Source organism: Benincasa hispida, chromosome 4 (assembly GCF_009727055.1).
Source record: "Benincasa hispida cultivar B227 chromosome 4, ASM972705v1, whole genome shotgun sequence".
Classification (NCBI taxonomy): domain Eukaryota; kingdom Viridiplantae; phylum Streptophyta; class Magnoliopsida; order Cucurbitales; family Cucurbitaceae; genus Benincasa; species Benincasa hispida.
Window position 1 is genome coordinate 23,311,189 of NC_052352.1, and position 7,869 is coordinate 23,319,057.

At 32.9% G+C, this 7,869-nt stretch overlaps 1 long non-coding RNA gene across 1 annotated transcript; it reads right to left on the reverse strand.

The window, feature by feature from the left end:
• Nucleotides 1-4,896: 4,896 nt before the first annotated feature.
• LOC120076835 lies at nt 4,897-6,553 on the reverse strand. Its single transcript, XR_005481655.1, has 3 exons — nt 5,609-6,553; nt 5,160-5,539; nt 4,897-5,054 (listed from the first exon to the last, which is right to left on the reverse strand). It is a non-coding gene; the product is annotated as an uncharacterized LOC120076835 (long non-coding RNA).
• Between the last annotated feature and the right edge of the window lie 1,316 nt (nt 6,554-7,869).

The window sequence follows — 7,869 nt, forward strand, 5'->3', positions numbered from 1 at the left end:
TTGCTGATTATGGTTAAATCATGTGGACATAATATATCTACAGTGACGGGAGTGCAACTATGGGCTTTGGTGGAATGACCATTTAGTTAACGAATGGGGATTAATTTGGTCTAATGAGTTTAGCCAATTAATCTTGGATCGTTGGAGCCCATGATCTGTAGGTCCGTGAGGTCCCCCTACTAGCTCTAGAATAGCGTGATAAGTTAATTTGAAACGTTCAAATTAGAATGAAGGGAATTAGTAATTATATGAGATATAATTATATGTTTAATTTTGGAATTAAACGAGATAGGAGAATTTTTATATTTAAATATGATTTAAATATATAAAGATGGATATGTGTTAAAATTAATTTAATGTTTGAAATTAAATTAATTAAGTTTTATTTAATAATTAATTTATAAAATTAATTAAGTTTTTCATTTTTTAAAATCAAAATAGATTTTATAAAATCAAATTTTGATTTTTAGATAAAATTGAAAAGAAAAAGAAAACTAAACACAAAATGGAAAAATGGGTTTTTCCATTATCCATCTTTGAACTAGCTCACACATAAAGCAATATATTTGCCTTGTCTTCTCCAAGCATGAGCTGCAACTCATACAACTCTTATCTTTGCATGTTGATCTGCAATATAATGAGAAGATTGGAGTGAAAATCGGGCATGCAATCCTACAGAGTTTTGAGAGAAAATTCGGTTTGAAGAAAGGTTCTTCAACATAGGTTGCTACAGTGAGCTTTTCTCCTTCATCCCTTGATTCAAGTTTGTTTTGAGTCCCACAACTCAATCTAGAGCACCAATAGAATAGTGGGGAAGATCTTGAGGTAGTCTACAATAAGATATGGAGAAGATAGCAACTGGAGATGGATCTTTGAAGAAGTTTTACAAGAGGTATGTCTTGAAACCCATTTTTCCTGCAGAAGCATGCTTTATATTATACCAAAATTAGTGAATTTGAATGCTTAGATGATCCTTGTTCTTCCGTTGTTGTTGATACAATCTTACACCATGAACACTTCGAACGACACAAACACTCCAAACAGCAGCAAGAACTCGAACCAAAAGAGGACACTACCACTTAGTTTCCTGAGTATTCTCGAGGTGAAAACCCAAGAGTGATGGATTCTGACTATTTTGGTTAGGAGGGTTTTAGGAGTTAAAGGAGGAAGACGATCGAGGAAGACAATCTCTATCGCATAGAGAAAAGTTTTGATCGTCTAGAGAACTGAGTCTATTGCATAGGCTCTCCAAGCAAATCATGTAGATTACTTGCTAATCGTGTGCCTTAGATATGGAATAATAAAATCATTTTTATTTATCCTATTTTGCCATAAAACCACAACTTCCCACTAAGGTGGTTAGAGAGAAAAAGAGGATAATTATCAAATAATCAATAATTATCAATAAATATGATAACCAACTTATCATATTATATTGATAACCTATAGTTTTAATATTGCATCATATACAATATATAAACTATAGTTCTTTTTCTCTATTTTATGACATTTAATACAAATCATATTTATATTAAATTAACAACTACGAATATTATTCATAGAAAATATATTTGAATCACATTCAAATATTCATTCTTCCAAACAAACTATAATGTATCAAAGACACTAGGTCAATTATATCATATATATAATTAATTTCCCTCTTATTAATTTGAACATTTCAAATTAACCAAAAAACTGATTCTCAACTAAATCCTTTGTGCTACCAAGGGGACCTTATGGACCTGTAGCTTGAAGCTTCAACGGTACATGAATAAATAATTAAACTTTTTAATCACATTATCCACCATCTGTTAACTGTTGGGCACTCCACTAAAGACCAACAACTGCACTCTTCATACTACAAATATATTTAGGTGCCAATTGGATATAATCAATCTATAGTACGATGACCCTTCACAAATTTCTCGTAAGTACAACCCTTGCCCATATAGTTACATATAACTCTTTAAGTACCACTTATCCCTTTAATAAATAAGAGAGTGTGTGGTGCCACATTGTTCAAGACCCAGAATCAGCCCTTAAGGGAGAAATTTATCTACTTACTCTTGCTTTGAGGGAGGGGTGAATTCTATATTGTGTAGTTGAGTTCACAGCTCCCCAATCAGATAAAACCCAAAAATGGTAGGCTTGTTGAGTAGATGATTTGACTGCTCTCACCCATACAAATCAAATGACCGCCCTCATAGGCAGGAGTTCATAACTCACTCAGGATTAAGGTCATGTTACCTATGGTCATCCTAGTGAAATGAAAGTTTTTATTATAAAACACGTTATATAACGAGACCAAACATTTCGTGGTTCGGTCTTATATAAACTTCCTCGTATTTCTTGCTCGCATCTTTAATACATGAATGATTAGGATCGAATTATTTATAGCACTTTACAATATTTATAACACCTACAAAGAGGGCCATACTCGTAGTGTCACAAGGATAAGGTACTCAGCCTTATCCATATACCACAGACCATTTAGGTTATTGCTTAAACATGATCCACTTGTATGTCTCCACATACATGTTTAAGTTACAATGTTAACCTTGGATGTTAGTTTATTGGTTTGTGGTTAATGCAACTAAAATATCATATATTTCATAGACGAAATGAATAAAATATCAAATATTATCAATCACAAAAATGTTTGTTCATACACGGTTTACAAATTATAAGACCCTACGAGATTTTGGCCATCAACCCCAATAATCTTCCACTTGTCCTAAAGCTAGTGGGGTATACAAGATAATCAAATTACAAGTACACAAAACAATAAACTATGGCACAACACGCCCAGTACAAGATCTCCCACTTGCCCTAGTTCAGCCGTGGTCTATCTTATAGACCCATACTCTGCAGGTGACCCTCAAACACTATAGTCGTGAGATTAAAAGAAGTCCGCCACATCCAAAATTATTGTGTGGGATGGGTCAAATATGTCATTATCCTGGTATGCAAAATTTGCTTCCACATTTTTCTCTTTTTCCTTTAGGGAGACTCGATAGAGGTTAACCAAGTGTTTTGACGTACGATAGGTACGTGACTAATGCCTAGTCATTCCGCATCGGAAACATTTATTTTCAACACTCTTTGAACTTTTATCTTTGGAGCTTTTCCTCTATGATCATTATTTTGTGTGGTTCTTTTGAAATTTAAATGATTAGAACAACTACTACGAAAATAATAATCAGTTATTCCTCTGCCACGATCACAACCTCGACCTCGACCACGATTATTATTAAAATTCACAACATTCACTACAGGGAATAATGTTGTCCCGGTTGGTCGAGATTCATGATTTTTCATCAATAACTCGTTATTTTGTTCGGTCACGAGATTCCAAAATACTGTTTAAAATATTTCTCTCGATATTGCTGCTGTAGAAGCATATTTGAGACATGAAATGTAAAAAATGTCTTCCCTAACATATCAGCATAAGTAATTTTCTCTCCGCATAACTACAATTTTGAACTGATTTTAAATAATGCGGAGTTGTAATCACTTACTGATTTGAAATCTTGTAGCCTCAAGTGCATCCACTCATGACGAGCTTTAGGAAGAATAACTGTTTTTTTATGATCATACATCTATTTCAAATTTTTTCACAAGATACAGGGATCTTTTATTGTAAGATAATCCATTTCAATCATTTGTGGAGATGATGACAAAGGAAAATCATATTCATAACTCTTGCTTTTGTCCTAACTGGATGTCGTATTTCCTTCTTTAATTGTTTCCCCTAAGTTCATAGCATCCAGATGAATTTCAGCATCGCACCCATGATAAATAATTATTTTCATTAATGTCAAGGCTGCGAATTCTAATTTTGTAAGATTTATCATGACGACACTATCACAAAATATTATATTTATATTATAAATTTAATATGTACTAAATATGCAAAATAAAATTTAATTTATTAATTATAACGAAGAGAAAAAAACCGACATACCTTTAGGACCTATCTTTAGCGAATAAAACGATAAGAGCTCGTACCGATAACGTGTTATAAAATTAAGGAGCACAATGAAAATACAGATATGAAAAAAATATAATATAATAATAAATAAATAAAAACTAAAATTATAAAATTGGACCATGAGAAATTTTAGTGAAATTTGGTGTGCACCAATGGGAATATTATTTTAAGATCCACCAAAGACCACTATTTATAGACAAAGTGACAAGTAAGAAGTGGATTTACATGCAAGCATGAGTTACTAAAAGACATATAGATAACATGAATGGTAACACATGACCTCCGGGACACCAAGCAATGAACGTCTATTTTTTTTTTTATAATATTCACAGTAACTTTAAGTATATTTCTTTTTTGAAATCAACAAATAGAGTAAAAATGAGATTTTTTTTAATAAATAATGACAAAAATAGGGTTGGGGGAAAGAATTTCCAAAAATAGGTGTTTTGAAAAAGTATTGACAAAATTAGGGTAGTGGAATCGTGTACCGGGTACACGATTTCCATGTGTCATACTCGTGTATCCGGTACATGAGCACTATTTAATCCAGTCAGCTGACTGATTGACCCGTTAAGCGAACTCGTGTACCTGGTACACGATTCACTTGTAAATTTTTTTTTTTTTTTTTTTTAAAAAAAACGTTAATTGTTAAACTTAATTATATAACTTAATTCCTTCATTATTGTTTATAATTGTTTTTTTAATTGTTAAACTTAATTATTTCATTATTAAACTTAATTATATATTTGATCTACAGTGAAAACATCTTGCACTCATATTAAAAAAAATGATATTAAAGAATATTTACAATTAGTTCTTTAATTTACAATTTGAAATGATACAATGTGGGATTTAAAAACGACCCCCTGGCCCTGAATCCTTATGGGGTTGTCTTTGTGTCCCTCTAAATTAGGTTCACCCCATTGTCGCTGTCGTCTATGACGAATATGTCTTCGATCGGTGTCAGCAACATTGAGTCGTTTTGTTTGTTGAATAATACTGTCTACGTTGACCTATGTTTGTTGACACATTGAACCCAATTCTGGTAAGTTGTTCTGCACTGAATATTGTTGAACATCGCCAATAAAATTATTCAGTAGAATAAAAAAAATATTAAACAGTATTCATATTATATATAGAAAATGTCTGATTTTAAATCTCTTACCATGCAGTAATAGTAAGTGCCGTCATGTGAGATAAATCGCCTCATGATCGAATTGTACCAGGAAAAGTAATCGTCTGATACAGCTGGCCCATTTGTTAATTCTCCCTGTGCACAACGATCACATCGTCCATGCCAGTAGAATAAATATTCCGCATGGATTCGACGCCAGTCTTGGTCATGCTTACCTCTTAAATTGATCTGGTGTAGTGTTGGGAGTGTATAGGACAACGAAGGTATCGTTTGTCCAGCACACGATCTGGATGATGTCATTCTACTATATGGAAGCATATAAAAGGTCTAACAGTCAATCAGATGTCTTCACCATCATGACAATAATCAGGTAAGGATGACCAAATCTGTGTGCACAGCATCCAAATAACCTGACAAATAATAATAATAAGTATACATATAAAATTTTTTAAATATTCATTTATATACATATTTACTACCTGATTGGGCATCAGCATGCGAATATATTTCTGTACACGAGCTGATTGTTCAGAGGCAACTAATACACTACTCCATCTCAAATTATAAAAAAATACAATTGATTTATATTCTTACATAAAATGGTAACGAAATAGATATATAAATAAAATAATACATGGCACTAAGTGGATGATAATCTGAGGCCTGTAGTTGGACTTGTGGTGCTATATTTGGAAATCGATTATAAGCCCATACTTGTAATATTATCAGTGGCCTCGCTATTTCCAACGCTTGTGCATTAGAAGCCCGACAAAGTTCTCTGTACAACCATGCAAGACATGCACCACCCCACGAGTACGTACCAGTGTGCTCGAAATCAGACAATAATGGGAGGAACATGAGATGCACCAGAGTATTTGACTTGTCAGCAAATAAAAATCCTCCAATAAGCTACAGGATGTATGCTCGTGCGTACTTACGTACGCTCATGTCGTCGGTATCGTGAGGTAATTCGGAATCTGGGATGCCAACCAAGGGATACTCAATCTTGATCCCTTCAGATCCTCTGGTAAAACGCCTAAGAGCTCTTTACAAATGTTCTTCCAGTCATTTTGTAGTGAGCCTGTCAGTGGTTGCCCATCCACTCGTAACCCAAATCGTACGACAACATCGTGTAGCGTAATCGTACATTCCCCACAGGTGAAATGTGTGGGTCTCTGGTCTCCAACGCTCAACTAGAGTAGTAATCAGGTGCCAATCAAGCTGGATGAAACTAATCTATGCAACCCCAAGAAAACCTGCCTCCTGAACATATGGAATAATGCGGTGATCAAATAGGATAGTATGTTATGCAGTCACCTCCCTCCTCCGACAACTCAACACTATAATGGAAGAACTATCTCATACTGTCTGTGAATGATGCATGTTTTGTTGGTACAATTGTATAGGATTAGAGGATCAGACTCCATTACCTAAAAAGTTCAAATTATATTAGACAATAGAATCCATGACATAAAAGATACATAAAAAATACAATTACATGAAATAAGTTTATTACATAAATTCTTTATAAATACATAAAGAATACAAATACATGAAATATACAATTACATGAAAAATATAAATACATAAAGAATACAAATACATGAAATATATAACTACATGAAAAATATAAATACATAAATTAACTTCAACGTCAATGTCACTATCTCCATCATTTCCAGGTTCAAGAATTACTAAATCTTCATAACGCATCGACATATTTATTATGTTTTTTTCAACTGTTATAATTAATAAAAAATATGTTAATACGTCAACCCAACAAACTCTAATTTCTAAGTTTTCTAAGTTTAAATCAATCATACATAAACTAAATTATACATAAACTATACATATAAGATTTCTAAGTTTAAATCAATCCAAACAAATAAAAAAATTGTAAGATCAGCCCAAAAACATACATAAACTATACATAAACTAAATCATACATAAACTATACATAAAACTAAATAATACATAAACTAAATCATACATAAACTATACATAAAACTAAATAATACANATACATAAACTAAATCATACATAAACTATACATAAAACTAAATAATACATAAACTAAATCATACATAAACTATACATAAAACTAAATAATACACAAACTAAATCATATATAAACTATACATAAACTATACGTAAACTAAATAATACATAAACTAAATCATACATAAACTAAACATAAACTAAATCATACATAAACTATACATAAACTCAGCCCAAAAACATGCAAAAACATACATATAAATACAGTATACCACAGAAACGAGCAAAAATTGACAGCTAAAAAGGTATGAAAATCGAGCAACACGACCACTACAATGGAGGATTTAGTGAGGATCAAATGGAGGACTGAAAATCGAGCAAAATCAAAATTTTGGAAGATTTCGGTGAAATAGAGGTCTCGGTGAGAAAAATCAACGAGATTTTGGTAAGTAAAAAGCAAAATAGAAGAAGAAATCGAAAGCAAAAAATCGGTGAGAGGAAGGAATTGTTGGTCTCGGTGAGGAAGAATAATCGACAGTCTCAGTGAGGAAGAAGAATGGGCGTTTCGGTGAGGAAGAAGAAAGGTCGGACGGAGGTTTTAATGCGAGGAAGTCGTGTACCCAGTACACGACTTAGGGTAATCGTGTACCCGGTACATGATTCCCTCAGTCAAACCTACATGACTGCCATGCCAGACTGGGCGTGCCAGGTGGCCAGGTACTCGTGTACCCGATACACGATT